Genomic DNA, 26,902 nt, shown 5'->3' on the forward strand with positions numbered 1-26,902 from the left:
TACCTAAATGGCGGGCAATTAGAAAGACGGTAATGAAAGTGCCAGTCGAATAGCGCGTTTCGCCGCTTCACCAATAAACCGGCTGTTTTACGGTGCTCGGCCTCGGGGACTCGGGCTACTCACCTAAATTTCCCACACTCGGTATTAAATTCGTGTCGGGGCGCGCGAGCGCGAGCGCGACCGACCGTGTGCACACCCGCCGACATCCTCTTCCAACGGGTTCGATTAAACCTGATAGTTATTAATTAAGGATAATTGACGGAATTTACGATATCGCGCGGATTTCACAGCTGCTCGGACATCGGCTGCGTTTTTGGCAAACGGTTCGGTATTTTTATTACCCCACCACTTCACATCGTTTTTTAATTAGAGAAAAAAATTGATTTTAAACAGGCTAGCAATTAATGATATGATTTGATATCTCAAATCGAGGTGTCATTATATTTATTCCATTAAGTTAGTGATCGGATGTCTCTAGGTTTATAAAGAAATTTCATGTACATTTTAAAGTCAAATAAAAACGATATAGAATAATTTGTATGTTTCATTTATTCAAGCATTATTTCTACAATTAATTTATTATCTTATCAGAATCACACTCAGTGCTACAGATACGACTCTTTCATAAAAATTGCATAAAATTCGCAATGTACGCATCACAAAACCATTCACGTATTTTTCACGGAAGGATCCCTTTTTGGGTTTCGCTGTCCGAACCGTAGCTCAGATAGAATCGACTTTAAAAAGCCCCCGCGCATTGGATTAGACGTGGAAAGGCGGCGAGCAGGGGCGCGAGGAACGGCTGTTATCGTGAATTGAGGCGCATAAGCAGCCCCGGTACACCTGTAACTCGTCTTCTTTATCTGTTCCCTGGGCCTCTCGCTCGCTCTTCACCGGGTATCAGTTGCTGATCGATTCAACCTGTGGGTGGTCTCGGGCCACGGGTACGCGCCTGTAACCCTACTCGCCCCGGACGCTACCCGGTGTCCCGAACGTTCAATCCGGTGCGAGAAAAATTTCCTCGATGTAATTTCCCGTAAATCACCTCCTTCCTACGCCCACGCTGTGATCAATCTGGTAGACTTTCTCGGAGAGACGTTCTCATTGATTCATCGACCGAGCGTCCATAAGTTTTCTGAATTAATCTAAGCAAATGGTAAAATCTAACATTTTTTCTCGGTAGGAAAAATCACGTAAATATTGGATGAATTATCGATTTGAATGATCAAGTGAAAATGTTGTAGCATTTCTCAAATGTAAATGATTGAAAATTGATTGCAAGAAGACGTGAAATATTGGAAGATTAATTAAGCAACTTGAGATGGACTATATTTGAAAGGAGAGGCACAAGGATGAGAAAGGACGTAAGCTTGAAATTTCCACCCGGTACGTAGCCGAGCGGACACAGACGGGGGCGTAAAAGGCTAGGAAACAAATGAGGTACAAGGGTGGTAACCTACACTCCCGCGTATCGGATCAAGCTACTCTAATATTCGTGTCTTTGGATCCACCTAATTCGAGTCTTATATCGACGCGTAAATTCCCTGTACATGAACTAATACCAATAAATGTTCAATCCTGCAGCAATTAAAAACGTATTCAATAGACTTATCACGTTCAATCTGTGTTTAACGCCAGACGAATAAATCAGTCTAGCTTTTAATCGACGTCTTTGCATTCCGATCGCTGTCCTTTTTCTAGCAACGTTACAAGCGCCACGGCTAAGGAAAAATTGAGTCTCTCGTCGTTGCCGATCGAACAGTCGACTTTTCCTTGCACGCGAATTGTTGCTGGCGAACAAAGGGCGAGTATAATTTACGGTACGGATCGCCGGATCTGAAGTATCGCGGATGAAAGCACGTCGGATACTCTAAGCGAACGATATAAATTAAGGCCCAGGCACGCCGGTTACTCACCCGGTGCATTATGGATTGCCGTTACCTAGAAGATATAGTCTCGGCTTTATCGGGCTTAGATCACTCGCAATGCTCCGCCGAGGCGTATGCAGTTCATTAATCCGTATTTGCGATAGGCGTGTCGTGCGTGCAAATCGCGGCTCTGCTAGCTCGTTTCCTGTTGACTCCGGAGAGAGCCCCCTCGGTCTCCATCTCCTTTTACCCCCTGCGCGCTCGCATCCCGAAGCGGAACTCCCGAGACTCGAGACCCCGGCAACGCAATTAGCGCTGTCAGATCTGAATCTGTCATTTTCACTTGGACGTTTTAATATTTTCCTGTTACGCTCGATGACGGATCGATCCTCGAGCTCTATCATTATTCATCGGAAAGTCTCGACGTTATAATACATCTGGAGCATGTGCACGTGCACAATTTGTAGATGTATGCCGGTTTGTTTTCAGTGTACGTGCGCGTACGATACTGGAAAAGTTCGCGATCACGGAATTATCCAGGACGTATAGCCAGACTCTTGATTGAGCGTACCATGATTTGTTTCTGTTCGACGGATAATTAATGCGTTCGCCGATTTTATGTAGTGTGAGAAGGTTGTAAGCAACGGGTTAAGTCGAAGACAGATTACGAAGTTTGATAAATTAAATGGGAATATCGATTGAACCTCTCGGGATTGAGGTTCTCCATGCTTCTGGTATTAATCCCGTAATTATTGCCGTAATTCTTCACCGGGCAACTCGACTTTTCCTTTTCTCGTGGAAATTCATCAATTACGTTTTCATTAATCAACATCACTTTCGCACTTTTTCAATTTTCTAAAATCAGCCTGAATTCATTATGAGAATTTCTCGGTCGACCTTCTCCTGCGCTTCGCGCGAGCCGGTCGATTCGCTACGAGCGCGGATAAAATGTTTTCAATGCAAATCAACGAAATAAAAAAATTTGTTAATCGTAAAATCTTCAAGATTCATCGTACAATTAGTCTTTCATGTTCTTTTATATTTTTAAATCGTTTCCTACTAAGATCTTCGATTAAACATTTTTTCTAACGATGCTACGTAAATAGCTACATCGTAAAAAAAATCGACGAGTCATCGACAGTCAGTGACAGGGCGAAGCGAGCAACGGCGGCCACTAATTTCGCGAGGACCTTCCGAGTTGCTCGCCGGCTACCGTACCCGACAGCAACGATACGAGAATGAGATACGACGCGGGTGCTACGCCGCGCGGCACGGCCATAATCTACCTCACGTTATGAATCCTTGCGCGAACGTGACGATACTGTATACCGGGTGTACCACCGAGCGTGTCGTGTTATCGACGACGCGTATACATATACGACGCGGCTACGGGGGTGGTCCACTCTTCCCGCGGATGGAAACCAGCCGCTAATCACGTACCCCGTTATACGGCGACGCATTCACGTCCCTCTTTGCGCAACCGCCGATGCTCGCACGCCTATGCGTTATTTAACTTCGCGTGGCTACCTGCTGCCTGAGGCTGTCAGCTCGCGTCGCGTCGTTATCGAATTTTGTCAAACGGCCGTTCGACTGCTAGGCTTCCTACAGAAATTTCTTACCGCCGCGCCGCGGAGAAAATTTAATCCATCCAGAATTTGTTGAACGCTATCACGCGTGTAAATCGAGCTCTTTTAATTTTATGCTCAAGCGTCTTCCGAATGAAAATTATTCAAAATGCTACGTATAAAGTGTAAAATGTATTTTAATTCCAAGTGAGGTAAGGTTCACTTCTGTAAAGCTATGGAAGAAAAATGTTCTATTGAAACAAGCAATCATTTAGCATAACTATTCCCAAGATGTGGAATTCAACTAAATTAAAAACGTTACAGCCATGAAATGATAATCTGACAATCTACTCAATAAATTTGTATATCCCATCGATTCAATAGAACAAAATTATATTGTCTCGAGCCTCCCGTTGACAAAAATAACGATGGCTAGAATACCAGGCGAACGTTTGTTTCCAATCAAACCGAATCTCGCACCGACAGGTCGCGTCAACGGCAAAACCGAAACCTTTCACGAGCCTCACCGTCGGACGAGTGATTTCAATGAAATCCCGTTGATAGGTTGGAACTGGCGTTTCGAATGCAATTAGCGTCGACATGTAGAACCAAGATCTCTGGACAACTGATTATCAAGTCACTCTCGAGAGTCCAATAGTGAAGAATGATCTGATACCAGTGGATCATGAAATAAAATTCGACTCTTCTCGAAGCGACAATTCAAAATCGAGTGAACATTTTTACGAGATTTTGTCATTAAGACAGATATAGATATCCTCTATTTTCTATGCCAAAATTTCACTGTCCTATGATTTTATTCCTTGACTTATAGCTGAAAACTTTGTCTTATCTTTGAACTCTGGCCTAAGTGCATTATTCTTGAATTACGCAGAATAAAATTGTACATAGTCGAGAGACTTGTCTGTCTTCGTGTTACGGTATTAGCCGTATCATTCTTAATAAAGAATTCAGGAAACGCAACATTTTGAATAATCTTGAGAACGTGTTTACTAAAATTGTGAAAGGTTGAATTTATTGAAAGTAATAAAGTAACGTGAACAAGATGGACCAACCGAGCAAGTACTTGGGCGACTCTGCTGAAACCCTAGCTTCGCCTCACGTTCGTCAATTTCCACGAGGAACGTCCTTTGGCACGGGGAATAATGGAACGTTCAGCTCCGGCGTCGTTTCGCCGGAGCACGAACGCGCCTAATCATACAACTCCGGCACCGTACGTATATACATATATATGTGGTCGTTTCGATGCGTGTACCCGCGGGTTTCTTGCGTCCAGTACGAGCGTGTACACACAATGCCCGTGGTTCGTTCTAACGGTGAAACCGTTGGGAGGATTTCACGCCGCTGCCGCCGCCTGGCAGAAATCTTAATTCTCGGAAGAGTAAAACAGTCCGGTCGCAGATAGAAAGACACACGAGACCGTGGAGGAGATGGAGGAGGAAGTGGACGCTCTCGGTTGAGGAGTCGAACGAACGGGGTACCGAAACTGCGGGGGGATTTACAGAAGAGTAGAGATATGCGAGGCTCCTCGCAACGCCCGTTGCTTACGCGCAGGATAATACAGACAAATCGTAATCCCGGGAGGCACGGAACGAGTGCCGATTAATTTCGAGATGAGCCCTGTCAAAATACAGGCACGCCGTTAGAACCGATGCTCCCACGTATAAACCGCGCGCGGCTAATCTTGACTAATAACTGTCGCACCGCGCGACCGATAGGTAAAAGTGGGAACCTGTTGAACTTCGCGCTAACCAGACGGAAGCCTAACGTACACGGTGAGAATCGGAGCCGTGCTTTGAACAGACGCGATTTATTCGCCGTGTCTGACGAGTGAAATTGGAAATCGACGCAGAGTATATGTATTAGAGTCACTAATAGAAAACGTAAGTATCAATATTAGACTACTATTTGCTTTTGAAAAATCATCTCACGGTCATAGATACAGCCGCGGATCAGAGATTACCGGGACGAATCAATTGCTTTTCCTGTTTCGAAGTTCAGAACCTGGTCTCCTTCGAGCAGATCGGTTTCGCGCGGCGATCGAGCTACCATTACGATAATCGTGTGACGAGGAATTGGTAACGTGGGAATCGTGAACGCTTTCGAACTAGATGCTCGAACTTTCTCGAGCAAATTATAACACTTGAATAATATCTGTATGGATATTTCTTATCCTTCTCTTTAACAGGAAAGCTCGTTCGCGATACAAATTGGGACTTTATAATTCACGTTCTAGTTTCCCACCGATAACCGCGGTTGAAATGTTAATTTCTTTACGGTTTCATCATTAGCAGAACATGTAAGGAATAACATTACTCCCCGTTAAGGTAAATGTAAAATGCAAAAATCATGTAGAGCGGTTCTCTCCAGGTATTAGTCACAGATCTCCCGTTTTCAGGAAAGGGAACATGCAAGATTTGCCATGAGAATATGTCCTTCGTTTCACGTGGGTCGATGCGTAGGACTTCGTGTGAAATGTCGTCCCGCTGGTAATTCCGTGTATGGCTACCGGTTTCTGCGGATCGTTAGAAAACAAGATTCCCCAGCAACATTTTCATTAGGCCTCTTATTAGAAATCAACACGAATAAATAAATACAACAGAGCTTCGTTTACTACCACCTCATTTACCCGAACTCAATGTTGGTACAATTAGGAACGTAATTAATCAAGCTGGTAGATAAATTACGAATTCAGTCAGATGTCTGATCATTCCCAACGTTCACCCCTTCCATGGTGTACCATCGATATCAGGACGCCTTGTACATAAAATCTGCTCTCCTATCAATTCAGACAAATAGAGTTCTATACCCGGCGCAGTTCTAGTTGCATGCTAATATTTTATTTTGTTTTATCATGAACTCGTCGATGAGTTATCGGAGTGCAGTATCGCGTTAGAACTAGCGTGACCGAGGGGTTTGCGCGCCCGCTTAATTACCCAGTGCTTGAAGTTTTTATTACGTCGCGTTCTGCTCTATCGCGATGCACGCGATCTTCGCTGGCAAAATACTGCGAGAAACTGATGTAACAATTATAACCTTTCTCCGGACCCTGGTGTTTCATATTATAAAATACAGATTAACCATTTAGAACGACGAAGAGATATATCGTTGCATATCGATATTCCATTGGCTATAAATGACACTGACATTTGACCATAATACTCGTTCTATTCTGTTCGACAAAAAGTCTCGCCCTCCGATCTCGTTGGAAGTCGTTCGCAGGTGTAATCAACGATAATCACCGCATTTCTCGAAAAGCACGACGCGTTGCTGTTACGTGTTCGTCGTTTGTCTCTGATCCGGCGGACTCGTAACCGTTTTCTGCACGTACTTACAAGCCTGCGAATGCATGCAATAAAACGGAATCACCGCCAGGTGAGATCTGGATCGAGATCGACGGGCAGGCAACAAATCGAGTTCAATTGACGATCCCGATCGATCCAATATGCCTGCAATTTGCGAAAGAAATCGAGGAGCAACAACGATGCGATGCTGCGAGTCACGCGCTCGTTACCTGTACTACTCCTTTTTTTTTTTCTCAATCTCATTGCTGCTACCAACGTGGCAATCCAGTTTTGCTCATCTTGTTGGATTATCGCCGAGGAAGCGCGTACCGTGGAACTCGAATTTATGGCACGTGAGAACGGCATGAACTTCTTCGGCGATGAGAAAAGCAGCAACGTCCGTCCATGTACGCAAAGTATAATCGCGGGACAAATGAAAAGCAACGCGCAGCGATCCTTCGGCCACGGTACCGTCGAGCGCATCGGTAGAATCGATCGCCGATTAAACGCGATAAGGCGATCGTACGAATCGTTGTTTATCGGTGAAATGGATCACCGTCGCACCGTTAGATCCGTAGGAATATAGTTCTGCGGCGAGGACACAGGCTCGATCGAGATCACGATCTCTCATATATTTTTCCCACCTTTTCCTCGTCCTACTGCTCTGGCCAACAGGCGCGGAAAGGGGAGAGAAGAGCCTCCGAGGAGGAAGGGAGAGGCAGCGAGTGGCGGCCGGCGAGAGGACAACGATGGACCCGGGGAAGAGAGTCTCATCGGCCACTTCCCATGTTAATATCCGGTTATGCGTAAGGTATGGAGGCGTACGGCCAGTTTGCATGGAAACTAAGGCATTACCGTGGCGGACCACCGGCGTCGAACCACTCGTCGAACGGCCCTGTTTGCCGACACCTTGGAGGACGACTCTCCTCCAGATCTTTCCCCTACTTACCTATACTCCCTTCTTTCTCGCTTCGTCCTCTTATTATCGCCGCCCTCCTTTTCTCGTTCTCTCTTCCCCGGCCGCCGCTCTCTCACGAGCCACGATTCCGATTCCTTTGCCGCGGATCCTCAGATTACGGCCGGGCCGAGTATCGGGCACGGATCAGCGAGGTTTTATCGACGGGACAGGGCCGGCCCCTGTCTCGACCCCTCGACGACTGTCCAAAACCAATGCGTCGATAGATATTTTTCGTACATTTCGGATCCCTTTCTCTCCTAACAACGTTCCCGACGATCGAAATCGATTTCGTTCGGTTACCGGGAATCGACTCGCTCCTTTTGCTCCCGTTGCTACGAGCTGGGACATCGTTGCCGTTGGTCAGATTTGTTGTATCACACGAAAATATGGAACCGTCAGAAACCTGTTCGAAACGTTTCGATAAACCGGGAGAGAGTGGACCGACGATACCACCGGTCGGTCCTTTTTTTCTCACGACGAGCGGCGGAATTGAAAGGAAATTTTTTGGAGCGGCTCTCGATCGTTTATATGGGGTGTAGATTAGACGTGGGACGTCGATTACCGGCTTAGAGACTCTGCCCCTTCTATAAATTTATTCTCCTACTGAAAGAACGAATCCCATTTCTCTTATCCTTTAACGTATGCTTAACAATTTTACGCTATGTTCTTGTTTGTAAAAGTCATACAATTATTTCTGTTAACAACAATTATTTTCAAATGTAATAAAGAGTAATTTATACAATTTTAATGGGTATTTATTTATTTTTTTTTAAGTATACATATATATTCTCGCAATCTACCGAACGATTTTTATTAGATTCCGAAAGAACATGATGTACAACACATAAAAATAAAATGTAATGAGGAAGAATTTTGTCTATTCAAACTCTGATGACAAATTTCAAGCATAGCAATATGCTTTGACGAGAGAACTGGCTCATCCACCTGTCGGCGACGCAAAGTTCGCTACGGCCCTGTCTCCGTGACACGTCCTGGTCGGATCTAAAAAGTCCCATGCGCCCACACTCGGGTTCCTAGGCTTAAAGAGGTTCAAAGTTCCCTCCGTGGTCGTTTACGCCTTATTTATTCTCGTAATTTACTCCCACGCGGCCCTTGCACGCCGGCAATTTATTTTACGACGATCATATCTGGAAGTGGCTGACAGAGTGCCGCTCTGTCCGCCAACCAGGACGCGGCTCCTCCGTCTGCGCTCTTTTCCGGAGCATCGACGGATTCCAAGCGGTGCTTTGAAGAATTAAAAACAACTTTGACGAAGCTTTAGTAACCAGTTTTCATATTTCAGTTTCTTCTTTCATTTTTACCATGGTTTACCGAAGGCGCGAACGTCGTTTCGTGAAAGTTGCGAGTCAATAGCCATTCGGCTAAATATATTCTTAATCCTCGTATGGCGATACTCGCGCTTTTTAATAAGATCATAACGTCGCTTTTAAGATAATGCCGCCGGCGACGACGTAGCGCGGCGCAGGTGTACAAAAATCGAGGATGCGCTTTAAATATTGGATGATTCTTTCGAAGGACGGGCCATGCTCATCGCGTTAATAACTGATCTTATTTTTAGTACGCGTCCTGTACGCGAGTTTTTACGTCGCCGGCGAACGGTTCAGGAAGGGGTTTCATGGATTTTCTGTGTGAAATACGCACGTGTCCGCAGACAGTTATCTCTTATACGTAATAACAGAAGCAGCGTGAGGAGTAAATCAGGGTGTATCTGTTCGTCGTTGCAACACTGTTTACGATACGTCAAACAGCGAGAAAATTATCCTGGCGAGAGTTGCACCCAGGCGTAATTCTCCGCCTATGGATTCCTTTATGACGCTTAAACGTCCCTGTCCGTCCTTCCACAGAGAGATCGACGTCTCGAATTCGATTCAGCCACCGACTTCTCGTCGAGTATGCACGTTTCTGTGTCATTTTTTAACGAGACCGTAACGCGATAAAAGGAATTACTACGTTAAAAAGATAACCACAGTGACCACCGTCATTTGCATTTTTTTTCATAACGAACTTGGACGTGAGGTCTCAACGTAATATCCCTAAAAGTACCCAAGTATAATTCTCTACTTTACCTTATTTTGGAATAATATAGTACGTAAGAATTAATGATGTTTCATGGATTTGATCCACCGGGGGAGTCGTTAGAACACCGGCGAAGCGTGTAATCGTCGCATCGAACAGGACTTTTTAAATTACAGACCGGCCACGTCGATAAATAGCCAGAATACGATGGTCCAATTACGCACACGTATTTATATTCATTTGCTTCACGCCCGTACTTTCTTGGCCGCGTGCGCGATTTAAAGAAATTGAATTACTTCCATGATGCACAAAAAAATGAACGAATGCGGTAGGTCCTGTCGGTCACTTTTATTTATATTAGGTCGTGCCGATTTTTATACAAAATTATTAAAGGCAGCGCATTGGCAAGTGAGCCTGAATACTAAAAAAGTTAACAATTGCAGTCTAAATTTATTTCAATATCTCATGTCGAAATGTGTTGGTCATTCTCGAGATTTCATTTTTATTATTATAATACTAGCTCTTATAACGGTTTTATACTTGCATCACAACACGATTGCTTGTCTGAGTTTGTAAAAGAAAAGGACTTCTTAATTTGTTAAGCAAATCGTGAGTGACGTTGATATTTTCCGGTGACACAGGGGCAGCTCCTGGCAGGGATCCGCTCGGGAAGAACAGGACTCTCATACATCCACGGATGAAGCGTTCAGACGCTAACGGGCGTAAAATGAATTATCATTTATACAGGCGCGCGTTGCCGGTCGCGTGTTAGTTTTGCGCGCGTTGTTCGAGGCCCACTTCGCACCTCGCCGCGTAAACGGTTGCCACTGTCAAGCGAAACGTGCACGCGGCTTATTTATCCCGAATGCGAATGCGACGCGTTGCGGTCGGTGGCTTTACGACGGAAAATTAGCGAGGGTTACATGCGTCGCGTCGCGTTGAATGGCCAAGGCTCGCCGTTTAACACTGCTGCCGATGGCATTCAACAAATATTTTTTTTAATGGCCGTCGACACGCCCTCCTTAGCACCCTTTAACATCTAGCGACCTCCTTTAAGGAGCGCTTTTTTCGCTCGCGACGGATCTTTGAACGGGCTTACCGCCTCGCCGCCGCGAAAATTCCCTCTTTTAACGGGGAAACGAGTTTGCCCGAACGCGACGTGCTAAAGAAGAAAATATTTACTGTGCACCGTTTCTGTGCTGCCGTTCATGCCTCCGGATGAAACGGGGTTTACTGGATGTTTGTCCAAACAGACTGTGAAAATATCATTCCTTAACAGCAAATAAACTCAGTTCATTCTTTTGAGCGTTGGAGATAATTTACGCATGTGTTTTGAAAAAATTAAGAATGGACATCTAGATCACCTAATAGTTCAAATGATTAGATTTCATTGTTGCGTTTCATGAGATGTGGTGGATCGTATAAATCATACACGATCGTAATTATCGGCGTTTTTGGCCAAAAGACGTGTGAACTCTGTTATTATATCTTGTCGTAAATATTTTTGGAATCACCTTTGACAACTCGTCAGCTACGGAAGAATTCATTAACGCAGAGAACAACGATACTCCGTTTTACGTTTTTGTAATCATTAGGTAAACCGTGGTTCGTGGTCGACACATTTCGAGGGGGATATATCTAGACTCGACATTACCGCTGACAGAGTTAAATAGCGTTCTCTGACCTTTCGATGAACCATGATCAGCTAAAAGCTTGTAGCCGCGAGATTAACTTAATAACTTCTTTACAAGAGATTCTCTTTCCTAATACCCGGCGCTGTTTCTTTTCCCCATCCGCTTGTGACAATAACCGCGGAGACAGTGTCTCTCTCTTTCTATCTTTAGTTGGTCGAGTGATTAGCAGAAGGGTACGAGCAAACATTCGTTTCTTCGATTGACAACCAGTGATTGATCGCGCCTTTGTACAACCACCGTGTTACCTGTATATTTCATCGTTTGCGCTTCTAATAGAATTCTTCTACTACGATTTCTCAACCGCGTATCTTTTACCGCGGCCGAAGAACTATCTCAGCCACATCGTTTCCAATTAGTAATCGCAATGTGTAATCAGAATGACGTTCACGAGGAGAACTGTTGCAACTGACTACGTATTAGGATGTTCTACGTCACATGTAATATCTCGTCACAGTCGAAGTCGAAAGTCAAGGGTTGTTAATAAATGAATAATAAAATCGAGCCTGTTCTGCGACACATGTTCAACCGATGGTATTGATATCTAATTTTTATGAAGCTTGCAATCTAATAAGATCCGTTTCCTCGAAGAGTGCTCGGAACGGGGACCGAGTATTCCTCTGCACGATACCAGCATTGCGTCTCTCCGTTAAGTTACAACGACTGGCGCTTAACCCCTGACACGAGCTACAATGCCCGGACGGGACTCCATAATTGTTATTTTAATAAGCTAATTTTCGCGGCGCGCGAGCAACGAAAGGTGTCGGACGCGAGACCGTGAAAGGGATGGGGCACGGGGTATGGCCCCATCGACGGCCACGTCGGACGTGCCGAGATTAACGGCTGTACTTCCGAGGGTCTCGACGATTTACCCGTAATAAACGTAGCCACGCTTCTCGCGCCGCGATTCTTCCCCCCCCGTCGGAACTCTACTCTTCCACGAAACCCTCCTTCCTCCCACCTCGTCGCCCTCCGATGCCCTCGTGCGTGTCGTGCTTCAACTTCCTATTCCTGACTTCATTCCTTTGTTTTCCATCCTTAAATTTCTCTCCGAATAGGGCGTACATATTCTTCGGTATCCACGTTAATTTCTAAATGTAATCTATAAAATTTCAAACAATCGTCAATACTTTTGATTTAGGCAATAACTACCTCAAACAGAGATTACAGATTCGAAATTTTAAGCAGTAGAAAGTGGTTGTAACAGCGACGAATTATATTTATAAATGACACGACGAGAGTCGCACTCGCGTGTAATCGATCCATTATCGTTCTTCATAAAATGTTTTATAAGAGAGTTTATTGTTGTAAGATGTGTTACCGTCGCTGGAAGATCGATAAGGTGTCCCGAGCTTATCGGACACGATGGAAGTCCATAATAACGCTGCCTTCCGCGACCCGGGATAATACTTTTCAATCATTGCGAAATGTGAAAGGGGACCGCAGCTTTATATGGTTTTCAGTCTGTTATTATCTCCCTGGCACACGGCTAGGTTCTATTGTCAAACGCGACCAGAGAAGGTTAAATAATGTCACAGCTTATATGGCAACGGGATCTTCTCCACGGGACTGTCTGTTTCCCTTCTCCGTTTCGTAGGAATCTCTTAAAGATCAAATTCCTGTATAGCCTCCCTTCGTAGGGAAAACATAGTAACGTTAAATTCCATCCGTATGGAAGTAATTTCGCTGAATACTTTCATAAGGCTCCTTCTATGCACGCAAGATTTCAAAGTTAAACAAGTAGAGGTCTTTCAGGTCCCTCGTCGTCGGGATTTCTTTGGAGTTAAATAGGAAACGACGTATAAACCATAATCAACCGGCATGAAAAGCGTCACATCAGCATCGATCAATGCCGGATATTAATTCGATCGGGATGAATGCTAATGAATTTACAACACGGCCCTCTTGTGCACGCATCAACAGCAACGGCAGTCGTCGCGAGAGAACTCGCACGGTTCGTCCAGGCTCGGCCCGGGCTGGTATGAGTTTCAGCGGGAGGACGTTCACTCGCATTAACGGCTTATGGGATTCCTGCGTAACTTATTTACGATGACAAAAAAAATCGACGGCTCCCCCTATCCGCCTATAATATACGCTCAAATCCGCTATTCTTCAATTACCGCTCTTCTCCTTTCTATGTTCCCGCGGTTTTATCATTCCGTCCCTTTCTCGTTTTCCTCTCCTTCCCGTTTCCACCTCGCCCTTTCCTCCATCTAGTCCTTCTTCCTCGTTGTGCACGCAAAGGCTGCTCTTCCTCGTCGTCCCTCTTTCCTCTCTTTGTCCGTTCGTCCAGCTCGGTACCTCGGCGCAGCGTGGCTCGCGTGCATTCTGAACGCGTGAGCGCGTACAGCGCAGCGCAGCACACGAGTTACCACCGGGGTCAGGGGTCGGTTCCCGGGTTGTAAGTGAAAGAGAAAAAAGGGCAAAGGTGGATGGGCGTGGTTCGTATTTGAAGTAGAATCGACCCTCCACCTTCTTCTATCCCTTCGTCGCAACGGCCCGCCGAGATACGTCATGGAATTCCGAGCTATTGAAAAGAAACCGTCCGCATCCGCTTAGGTACCCGCCATTCTCGTGTCTACGGGCTCTTCTGTTCATTAATTTGCGTCTTTAATCAGACGCGGTGAATCTTATCCCCGGTTCTCTCCAGACGAGGGTGGCAGAGTAAATTGGATAGAAACGAATGTTAATATTGTATCTACCGGTTGATGACTGAGATCGCTTAAAACGACGTGGAATTATTGTGTATTAATCATCTCGGATCAGAGTTGAACAGAGTCTTTTTTTTTCTACCGAGCAACAAGCCTTCAGAGGTACCAGATGGCGATGTCGTAATTAGAAAGGGAAGTTGCGTACGTACTGCGATTACTCGTAGCAAATGCTGACTAGAAATCTTTTCTAAACTCCGCTATTTTTTCGTCCGAGGCTCTACAAGACAAATAAGAAGAATGTCTTCTCGACAATCATAACATTTCCCTGACCAAAAAGGAATTCTGCCCGCGACACAGCATCCACCCATTTGTCGTGTCGATTCTCAAGTGCGTTGACAACACTGTCCGCGGTTACGATCGACAATTATCAGCGCGCCGCGCGTGTCTCGAATGCCGTAGATACCATCGAGTGGCTGGCTCCTCCGAGATCATCGACGATCAAACGGAGGAGACCTGGAGCCGGGACGAGGGAGGGACCGGTCGCGTCGAATCGATCGGTCGCCGGTCGAAAACAATTAAAGCTTGGTCGCACGCGAGATATCCCCTAGGGATAGCGGATCGAAAGGGCGACTCATCGCCTCTTTCTTCTCCTATCGGGACCCGGGACCGAGCCGTGACGAGTAGCCGATGGCCGTCGCTAATTTAATAAAAGCACCGCGATGAAAGGGAAGAATCCTCGTCGGGGACCTGCGTCGATGACCAATTTAGATACCGCGTCTGAATATGCCGGGCGATGCCTCGGACGAGGTGTCAGCGCGGTCCGGTTCTCGATACATTTCGATTCGACGGAGATAAAATATATTCTGCGTCGTCACTTCAACTGTGACCGTTCAGTCTTTTTAAGGAATCCGGTAAAATATGCACGTTTAAATATATTATTCGGACATCATTGATATGGTGCAATGGTGCACGTGTCGCATGTACTGACTCTTTTATTTTTCTGTATGTAAGTACTAAAAAAATGACTAGACAACAAATTGTCAGGAGACTATGATTTTTGTTTTAAATTCAATCTTAAAGCCTCTACTTTAAAATGGTGAAATGATCAGCTTCCAAGCTTAGATAATTTTCGACCCAAACTTTTTGATGCAATAATTTTGAGCAGTATAGATTGTACATATTACGATCGGAGGAACATCTGTGTATCTTCTCGTTCTTAGGAGAATGCGGCAATTAATTAAGCGGGAAAACACTTTTACGTCTTGTCTCCGCGCTGTATACACGGTCATGAGGAAATATATGAATGGTGGGTGGAATTCTGATACCCGACGCACGCACCTCACGATGATTCCTCGCAGTCGGCTTCCCTCGATGATTACGGCAATTAAAGTCTTATACCCTCCATTAATCCGCATAGGGAAGCGAACGAGAAGAGAAGATCACCGCAGGGGTTTATCCAACTATTTCTTGGGCTAGGGAACAGGAAAAGGGAAAAGCACGAAGCTTTTGTCACCGAGAGACGCCACGGGTGGGAGTTCAGGAATGATCATCATTTTCTTGAATCCCTTGAGAAGAGATGTCTCTCGATACGGTGTCTCTTCCGCGTTAAATCGTGATTCGCTCAGGTCCAGCTTAGTGGTAGCGTTTAATTACCTGGCCGGGCTCCTTTTAATAGGCTCTATGAAATTTCTCGTAGAGGTAATTAGGCTGAACAGCCGTGGAAACGATCGTTCTCAGCTTTATAATCGAGATTAAAACCGCCTTAATTCTCTCCGTGTACACGATTTCTGGCCGGAGGTTCAAGTTATCGGAAGATAGCGTTTTATTCGACGTTTTATTGTCACTGGTAGAGGCAACGACCAGGATGTGCACGGCGGAAATTGTTCGCGAGTTTAAACTTGAGAAGAGACTCGTACAAGATTTTCGGTTCCCCAGACCGATGGTTCAATTATATATTTCTGATTTCCCGCGGGTCAAGCGCGTGAGCCTGGGCGCGAAATTTCTCTGAAGAATAAATGATCGACCGGGCAATGAGATTCATCGAACGCGCCGGCGATTTTTCTACGCCCCGGATAGAAAGTCCGAGATCCATCGATGGCGCGACGGCGGCCATCAGGTTTCCTTCGTCACGTATCTGACAGGGTAATGGTGCATAGGGATTAACCAACACCTAACCCGCGGGACACTTAACTCGCGCGGGCAACGACAGATAAATTAGCGATGCTCGCATTGTGGATGGGGTAATAGACATCGCCGCTGGGCTGACATTTAAGCTACGACACACAGTGTAACCGACTGACTCTCTGTTGTAATCGACTCCGGGTCGCCGCTGCGCAGTTCGATGTTAGCGGGCATCGCATCTGTTTTCCGCTTTCCTACGCCACGTCGCGAATCGCCTCTCGTTAGAGACGAATCAACGGGGAATAATCCGCCACGACCTTTTTCGAAGCGAACGTTTTCGTCGAGGAAAGCGTTCCCCCTGAGGACGGGTATGATTCCTAATTGCCGTGCGGATGGCTTTGATTGGAATATTCATGAGCGTCGATAAAGTTGATTTATTGATCGAAAATTTAATTAGCCTCGTATATAGCAACAGGGACAAAAGGATCCGGGGAAAAGCGCGCGCGCGCGCGCGCGTTGGTCAATGCGCCTCGATCAGACACGCCGATGCGATGGTGAACGTACTTACGTCGCGTCGCGTCGTGACTAGCTGATATTATCCTCTGCTTCATCCCTTCTGTGAGTTTCGCAAATTGCAGGCTTCGCGGCTGATCGGTAACTTCGGTTTTCCCGTTGGGTTGCAATCGATAGCCTTCCATGAGGATCGATCGCATAATCAACCCGATAAACGAAGGGGAAACGTATTCCGTAGGTGCGAAGTAAATACGTCAATCGAAGAAAGAGATATCTCTAGAAGGCTCAGATTTTCTCTCATTTCTGTTATTAATTTTAAATACCATCAATCAATTCGATCGTTTCTTAAATTGTATCATTCAAGTCAAATGAAGAAAAATCAGTTTCATTGATCAGCGTTTGGTTCCTGCGATCGTGATTCAAGTTACGAAATAATAGCGGCGTCCTTAATCTGGGATTATCGAGTCGCATCAAACTTCCCGATGGAATATCATTACGATCGAAGAGTACTCTCCCCGTTTTCCGTCTCCGTCTTGCTCGCGCAGTCGGACGGTCCCGGCGTAATTTGTGCGAGCGAGATGAACGGCTAATGATGGTTCGAGTAGAAATATATTATAGATGATGCTACGGGATAAAGTAATGAGTAAAACGTGGCTTTATTCTGGAATTTTACGGTTCGTTGTAATCCCGCAAGAATACCCACGTCTCACGTCTGATCACTTCTTGGGAATCAGACTGCGACTTCATTTCAAATTTCATGCAATTAAGTCCAATATGAACCATCCATTGACAGAAATCTTGATACCTTCTATATCTTCCTCCACAGTTATTCTCAATTACTTTTAATAAGATAATATTTATTATGTAGTACGTAAATTATTCTGACTAAGTATTCGTCCCTTCGTCCATCCTACAAATTGTCTATCCAAATCCTAATATCTTCCGTTTGAGCTTTTCCTTGAACCATTCCCGGTAGCGAGACGATTTGACTTCCTGGAAGCCGGGTAACAGCCCCTGGGACGCAGTTAAACCGCACAAAGGGTAAGGAACAGATTGAAAGCTCGTCAATGATTTTTTTGGTTTCCGATGGTCTCTCGTCAAGGCGACACGCGGCAAGGAAACGCTATTCACACGCGGTTTCGCGACGATGCGTGTACCTGTTTCTCCAGCGTCGAAGGCAGGTGAGTTATAATCCAGCTTCCTCGTCTCGTCGTTCGCTCGCTCGCTCGTCGTCGTCGTCGTCGTCGTCGTCGTCGTCGTCGTCGTCGTCGGTCGCACCGGTGAACAGAAAACGTGGCGCGTATGGGCCTGACCGTCAGGTATGTATCGCCTTGAACGGACACCCGAGGCTGACCTCCGACCCGCACGGGACGCAGGTGAGCCGCGATTTTTCAAACGGTCTTTCCCCCGTTCCCGCGCACACGCACGCGCGTATTTGCACGTGCAAGTGCACACATATCCTCGCGCGCAGAAGAAGAAGAAGAACGCTGGAGGACAAGGGGAGGTGAGGCCGGAGGCTGCGTTTGCCGATTGGTCGGAGCCGTCCTCTTCGCAGCCAGTGACGAGAATGGAGGCCATCCTGACCCACTCCCACCGCGCCTAGTTTATTCTTACCTTTCCTTACCTTTCCATTCCATTCCGTTCCTTTCCCTCGCCTTTCCTTTCCATTCCTATTCCAGAATCCGCGACGCACCGCGTGTCGCCGCGCGCCGCGTGCCGCGCGAAACACTCCCTCTGCTTCCCCTTCCCCGTGAACCATCCAACGGCCACCCTGTGGTCACCACTCGTGTCACCAAAATCCAGGAAAAAGCTGCGGCGAACGATATGACCTGGGAGACCTCGATACCCGACGCGGCGCGAGTTAAAGGGAACTGGCGCGACGCGCAAAGCGCTACCGGCCGCTGCTACCGCTTTTATGGCCCTTGTTTATGGTTTGATTGAAGATTTACGCTTCTAGACCCCGGATCTCAGGCAACAGCTGATACCGTAGGTATGCGCAACTTTTTGCCCGTGCAATGTGTTTGAAGTTTTCTTAATAGGATGTTAGCACCGTCGTGCTGTCAAAAGTCATCACGGGGAACGAACCAACGAATGAACTGTCGTGTTCCGAGCATTTAGAAAACGGTATGTGTTCGACGGAAACAAAGTGAAGAAAGGTCTTCGACCATCGATTAATAAATCGTTGTGGCTGCTCCGTTAGAACGCTGTCACGTTCCTACCTCTTCACGTTTTTAATCTAATTGCATCATTAGCGTATACACTGAATTTTGTTGTTCATTTTTTCTGGCGTAAGCGAGCTGATACATGTACAAATTATTAAAATATGTACAGAACGCTGATATAAAAGTTGCTCTCGTTCAAGAGACAATTTGGTCGATCCCTATGTGAGTTACTGTATGATAGAGCCTCCGGCGATCAAAACCTGAGCCGTGTTGCATCCTCTGCAACCGGCACGACGCCCACGTTCGTCCACCTGCTATCTTGAATAATCCCCATATCATGACATTAGCGCATAATCCGGCTCGGATTAAGCGCGCTAAAAATGGCCGGGGCACGCGTTATGTGTGGCCGGGCAGAAACAGATTAGCGCGATCAATCTGCCCCGGCTCCGATCCCTACCGTACCTTTGTCTCGCACCTTCCCCTCCTTTTCCCCGCTTAATGCTCTCACTCGGGTTGCCTGTCTCACGGCAAACGCGTTTCGCCCAACGACCACGACGAGGAGAACGACGGTGTCGTTAATGTCCGCGAGCGCAACACGAATAATATCTCTATTAATAATGTAATTGCCGGCCGCGGCGAAATATCGTGCACGCAGTGACCATTAGCAAGGCTTCCTCTACGATGAACTTGTTTCAGGCCAGCGCGTTTACGCGGGTCACCGGGTGGAATTAGTGCAATCCCCCCGGTCACGCTAAACGATGGATCCGAATGTTCGTGGGTGATTCCGCGAGCAGTTAAGCGAGAGAAGATAGCCCTGAGACTTTTAATGGCACCGCGAATGGCCGTTCTTCAAGAATATGATTCGAGGCACGTTTAAAATATTACTTCTCGCCTTGATAGTTCTCGGAACTGTCAGCCAGCCTCGATTAAATGCTTAGAAAGACGTTACGTTATAATAGACCAATCCTGTATGGCCCAATTCAGAGGTTCTCAAACTTTTTAAACTTTGTACCACATAAACGAGAATTATAAAATATATGTAATTATCGTGAAAACATTTAAAAATCGATACATCCCAAATAAAGTGTTATTATTGGTGAGGTTTGACGCGAAGCATGAGCCTGTCTGCCGAATCAAAAAGAGAGATGAAAAAACTGTACCATCAAAAATAACGTAGTGTATCATTAAGTGATAAACAGTTTGAGAAACCGCGTCCTTCCTTGTAATTAAATTATGACACGCGTTGGGGAATATTTTAATGCGCGAATAAATTAGAGGATGTTGATGATAATGTACCATGGTATAGGTATGTCGAGAACTATTTTGGTGTAGCGAGAAATTTAACTTGGAAATCGAAGACGAATATTTGGGCAAATAAAAATGAAGCACGTGAGAAATTCGTGCGATGCCGAAAGGCGCGACTATTTTTAGCGAGAACGAAATTCCTTGCGGCCGAATAAGGAAGTGCGAGAAGAGACGGCAGATCGTACAGTGTTACGAATTTTTTTGCAACGGCCCCACCGGTCGACCTCGGTCACATGTACGTTAATAATTTAAGTGTTTTTGGGCGGTTCGCGTGCACGCGAGACGAACAAACGTACCGCTCTTCTTCTTGCGTCGCCACGGCTCGCCTCGCGAGAGCCCGTGTTTGCCCGGAACGGTACTAATTGCATTTGCACAGTAATGGACGCGAGGCCGCGTGGCAAACCGCGTGCGTTTTCTCCTCGGCCGTACGGGAGGGAAAAAAGTCTCGGTGACTGAATGGCAGGCATGCGCTTCTTGCGTTTTCTATTACATGAATGGTTACCGTACAAGTGCCACCCAGGTGTGTTTACTGTTTCCTGTCTTTATGTTTGAGAAAAGAGAAAATAATGAAGAGTCGGTATACCACCGCTCCCCTTTCTCCGTTGCGAAATATAAGATTTAGTCATTCAATATACCGTCGACTTTTTTCCTGTAAAATTTAGTTTCGTCTACTAATAAAAAGGTGATCAGAAATATCAATTGCAAACCATAAAATAGCCAATTGGTCAAGCGGTAGGGAACTTAACGACGATCGTCATAGTTTCAAGGAAGAGAAATAAAATTGAGACAAAGATACCGATGCTGACGATGGTCGAAAAAGGAACACGAGGTGAGAAATTTCACGAGCTCGTGGTTCTACGAAGAATGCGTCGCGCGTGAAGTTATTAACGGTGATGAAATCCGGACGGGTGGAGAACGAGACGAAGAAGGGGTGGAGGAGGAGGACGTCCACGACGACGCGACGGTGGCTGGCGTGCGTGGACGCATCTTATTCGCCCATTAGGAAGGTATTTCACGGCGTGTCACGTTTTATGTCGACCACGTGACTCCGCGTGACACTGCCGGCTTGAGCCGGTGCCCGGGTCAAAGGTCGCATGCGCGAGATTCGCATCGAACGCCTTCATCCCTGAGCCTGCGTTTCCAAGCCCCATCGCCTAAACCCCCCGACAAAACTATGCCCCGAACAACTTTCTCATCGTAGTAAACGATGGAATCCATATCTCGTTCCTTCAGAGGGTTGTAATTTTCAATTAACGATCAAACTCTAAATTGATTGATTAAGAATACAAATTCGATCGTTCGTTCAATAATAATATCCTTTTTATTCCTCATACACTATTCCATATACCTTGCATATTATTCATACGATTTTGAACGCTGTACGACTATATTTAAAACTTCTGTATCACAAAGATCTGCATTTGAAACATTCAATGGTAGTTTTACCGAGCGGTATTACCCAATGTTCTCTGAGATCTACATTGAGATATTTCACTACAACGTTATACCTTTTCTTTCTTTAATGCCACTTTTTAATGGCTCGCACCATGGACTTCGACAATTTTGTCTGATTTACGACGCGAAGGTCGGCCCTGAAACATAATGCGACCCGGAACGACGTATTCTAATTTGGTTAAACTTTCATAAATGGGACAACGAACGGACGGGACGCACGAGAACGGAGCCTGAGCCGCGTCGCAGCGGGGTTGCTCGCCGCTCTTTTAACGACTCATTTGCGTCTGCGGTGAACTTTACGGGCCGGCTGATCGATTATTTTATTTTATTTTATCCCGGTGTCCCCCGCTGCCGCTGGCTACGACTCGGTTTATCGGTGTATCGCGTTTCCTACGCGACCTCCGGGCTCTACGCCGGGGAGAATCTATCGGATCCGAATGAGAAATCGTTCCGGATGATCGGCTCGCGTTGATGGATAGCGCGAAATTCTATTACAATAATTATCACTCGAAAGTCGTGGCCGTAAAGTTTTTCCGTACGACACGGTAAATCGTGAAATGTTTAGAAACTCACGCGTATCAACCGCGAAATCAATTAGAAATTTCCAATGATACAGTATAAATTGTTTCGAGAGACACGAATGGGTTTGTAAATTTAGTATTAAACGGTTGTCTACGTAACCCCTGACACTGCCGGGTCTCACTCTAAATGAAGCAACGTTGGCGATAAAGATTAGAGAAATCCGATGGTTATCTTCGTACACAGATTCCTCAGTTATACAAGATTTTTAATCGCTCCTGGTGCATTTTATCTCCGGCCATCGCACGGAAAGTAAAAGGATACTTTCTCCCGATGCCACGAAATTCCACGGTCACCCCGCCCCGGGCCATCGCATCAATTATTATCGTAAAACAATCTAAAAACTATCCGTGATATTGTAAACTTGCCTCAAGAATGTAGCATCAATAGACACGTGCTCAACCGTGTATCGATCATTCGTAATTTCGATCAAATTCTTAATTCTCAAGAATTAAACTCATTTTATATTTCCGAGTTACGAACGACAAACGCCAGACCTTTAATATAAAAAAGAAAAAATTGGAAAATCGGCAGGTCGCATGTGTTTACTCAATACTCGCGCGTTTCGCGGAACAGCGACCGTCTTATCTCTTTACGACGGCGATTTTCTAGGTCCCGTCCATTTGCGCTCCGGCAATTTTACAAGTCCGCGGCACTACGCCGCGCGGAAGCACGCCTTACAGGTTTATAGTGCTTGCGTTTATAATACATCTCGGGCTTTATGGTCGCACTCACTCCTTCCGCGCTTTTCACCGATGTGTCCCCTTTTAGCGACTACACGCGTCCGCGTGAACCTGCTAATCTCGACGCCGGTGCCCGATTTCGCGCATTAATGCAACGTTCTTGCCTAAAAGTTATGAAATTCTAAATCCGAACAGAAATACGAGCCGCATACCGCGTGGGCGGTGGTTCGTTTGAAATGTCCCGAGTAAATTCTAATAACGCGGCTTGTAAATTTGATACGCCGCGTTTCCTCCTGCCAATATTATTATACAAGACGGATTTTAATTGCAGAGTGAAATCGAAACGTGCATTCCGCGCGTGCTTGTTAGCGGGGAAAAAGAAAACGAGGATAACGCGGTTTAATTACCGGTATCAATGGCGTCTAATTTAATTATCGACAACCGTGCGGGACGAATGACTTCACGGGAGATTAATGTAATGAGGACTCGCGCGGAGAAACGATCGATCACCGCAGTGGCGAAGAGCCGAGTTCGGTTTTCAACGAATTTTTGTCTCGAATGCCGACGAGTCACCCCGTGTCTAGTGCACGCTTGAAAGATTATACACGCACGGATAAAGGCCCCGTTCGCCAATAAGGCTGTGCTCGGTTGCGATACCGTAGATACACGCTCTTACACTTGTCCAGAATCCTGCGAGTGTCGTTACTCATTGGCGTAGACCATATCGACCATCGAGCCTCGTGAGTTTCTTACCTCCCCGCTCCTCCTTATGGAATTCTGCGACGATTCGATTCGAAAATTATCGTTGTCGACGAACCATGTTTACAATCCATCATCCATCAGGTTTGTAGAAAGTAACACTTTAAGTTTGTTCCTCCTTTGCTTGCGACCACTTGCAATTACTCTTAATTGATTTTCTTCGACTTACTGGTTTTTGCTACCGGAGTCAGATTTTACGGGCGTAATTAATTTGAAATCTGCTATTTTCTCTCCGACCACTTAACGGTATTCCACGTCATAGTAAAATGTTCAACATTGAGGCGTCTCGATAATATCCCACTCCTTTATAATTTGTTTAACCACACGCATCGCGTGAGGAATAGCACCTTTAGAATCGCGTAACGAGTTTTTAATAATTCAATTCCCCAACGCGTAGCAGCTGTTTCGATCGGAATTACAACTCTGATAAAGTCGTAAAACAGTACAATCTCTGCCAGGATGTGGCGCGGTGCTTAATCAACTTTTGCGTCTGTCTGTACTTATCTAATCCTAAAAACTACGCGGCGAGTCATCAGATTTATCGGGTCGCGATCAACGAGTGTCTAACAAACGAGAAACAACGAGACAAAAAGGAGAGACAGCTGTTCCGCGCGACGCGTAGCAAGAAATCGATGAAAATCAGTAGTATGTGCCGGTCGTGGTCAGACACGAGGAGCCGGAACGGCGCGGCTCGGTTTACGGCACTGGCGGCGGTGCTCGCCAGTTGTATGCAAATAAGGCCGGATAAAAATTGATCAACGTCAGCCACTCGATGAATCTCCGAAGCCAATCAGCGTGTCTCATTAACCCCCGCCCCCGTCGAACCAGTGCTCGTCAGTATCGCGGCGAACTCGGCGCGATCGCGATGGATCGCTCGTTTCGCGGAACGTGTCGCGAGCGTGAGAATCACTGCATCCCAATTGATCCTAGAGGTCAATGAAGCTGTTGAATGATGACCACTGACAGGTGCATTCACAGGATCGCGCATAATACTCGCGCGTTGCCAGCGAGTTTTTAGCCTGTGTTCGTTCCCTCTCTTCCTTGCTCACGCACACACGCTCTTTCTCTTTCGTCCCGAGAGAACAACATTCTGCACGTTACTCTGTTGACTCTCACGTTTGCGAGAGAAACGCGGAGGCGAGAAAGAGAAGGACGCTGCGATCGCATTGTTTCGACGATATTTGAAGTTGTCAATTATGTATGAAAAGTGAAAATCTACTAGCTTGGACGGTCTCGTTCGCAGTTTGATTTTCTGACCGAATCTTCAATGAGAGACTCGTATATCAACTTCTCTATAAATTATCATTTTTATAAAACTCCGATTCTTTGTTTAATTAAAAGAATCAAGTACAATTTTAAATACTTTCATATTTCAAATATCTCATCAAAAAATTCTTTGGACACGTCGGAATAAAAAAAACTTGGATAGAATGATTACAAACGATTTCAAATCTTTTTTCTAAGCTTATAACCAATCGTACAGAGGCAATTTTCCTCGTCGCGTCACCACGAAATTAATTTCCCTCCTCCAACGAAGACGAGGTATGACTTCCGCGTGCGTTTTCCACCATGTGGCAGCTGCTTAATTCACCGATCAGCCACCCCGAACAGCCCCGCGCGCGAGAATGCGCGGAGCTTAACGCTTTAAGTGGTACAAAGCTGTCCGCGATTGACGCCGCGTTCACACCCGCCAGGCGTTCGCGTACCTGTAAATGCAGTCGATTCATCATGGAATCATTCGCGCCAGGGGAATTCATTTATATTAATGAATGACTTATTAATCATGGCTGACGAGTGGTCCGTGCCTCGCGCAGGGGTATCAATTATTATTCGCGCGCCAAGCCGCCATAGTCGCCGCACAGGTGTCCCTACATCGCGATCGCGTTGTCGGATAGCTGCTACATTTCCAATTAAAATTATCCTAATCACTGCTAAGGGACTCTCCACTCTCATCGAAATAATTTAAACAAATTTTATCCGTTATAAAAATGTTTTCCTCTGACCCTCAAAATTTTGATTCATTATAATGTCCAAGACAGCCTCCTAAATATATCTTAAACATGATCTACGGGTCAAGGAGAATGAGCTTTGGAAAAATATACTTTCATCAAATATTCATGAGATTCGTAAGTACTTGGGAGATAAAAGTACGGCACGCCAATTTAATAGAAACGATCAGGTGGTCCTTACAAGATTGAGAATTGGTCGCACCTTCCTACGCACTACTTCTTCGTACGGACGCGAATGTGTCCTAAATAAACACATTAAACTGAAAAAAATGAATTTTCATAACTGTACGTCAGAATGATTGAGAATTCATGAGACATCAAGCTTAAGGTGTACTTGGTTCATACGGTAGAGAATTTCTAGCGGTGGAATCGACGCCTGACCCAGGGCCTCGCGGAATGTCCGTTGCTTGACGAACCTTGAGAAATCGATTGGAGCCCCGCGATTGACAGAAACAATATGTTTCCGCGAGGGATCCCCCTCTTCCGTTTCAATTTTAACGAGCACGATGGGACGCGGCACGGCGCGGACGCGTCAAGTCCCGATTTTTCCGCGGCCGAGCCGGAATCCGAGTGATTGATAGCAGGTGCCGAGATTTAATTTCGATGATTGGAATTGAATAATTGGCGATCGGGCGAGGAAACGCGTCGGAGCCGATTCTTTTCTTTCAATTAGCGGCCGGTTAAACCACCTTCTTGTCTAAGGAAGGAGTCCCGCGTGAGGAAGATTGAAGCGCGAGAATGTTACGCACGCGAGAACCATCAGTATCAGAAACGCGATTTGCCAGCAAACTTTTTTATCATCCCGCACCATTAGGCACTTAATACGCGAGTCTCGTGTTCCCCTTCAGGTGAAACGTAATTTGCAAATATTTCTTTTTTTTTCCCAACCGTACGAAGTAACGATTACATGCACGATTCGTAATTGACAACTCGGATTTGTATACGATTTTGTATCGCGACTGAATGCGAGGATTGAAAAATCTAAATTCAATAAGATTTTTCCACTCCTAAATCTTACAGTCCGCAAAAAACATTCTCTTGATAAATCGTCGCGTTTGTAAAAGTTCCAGTCCGTTTTTCACGACAGTCACCGGCGCACGGTACCCGCTAGCCAGGCAAAAAGCCTGCGCGGAGCTTTACCCTCGCGGCCGGTCTTCAATTATTCCAATACACGATGAAATATTACAATCGAATAATTTATTCGCTCGATAACGCGCCGTGGCGTTAATGACGTTCCTTCCCTC

This window comes from Ceratina calcarata, unplaced genomic scaffold (assembly GCF_001652005.2).
Source record: "Ceratina calcarata isolate Rehan_Ccalc_2016 unplaced genomic scaffold, ASM165200v1 scaffold39.2, whole genome shotgun sequence".
NCBI lineage: Eukaryota > Metazoa > Arthropoda > Insecta > Hymenoptera > Apidae > Ceratina > Ceratina calcarata.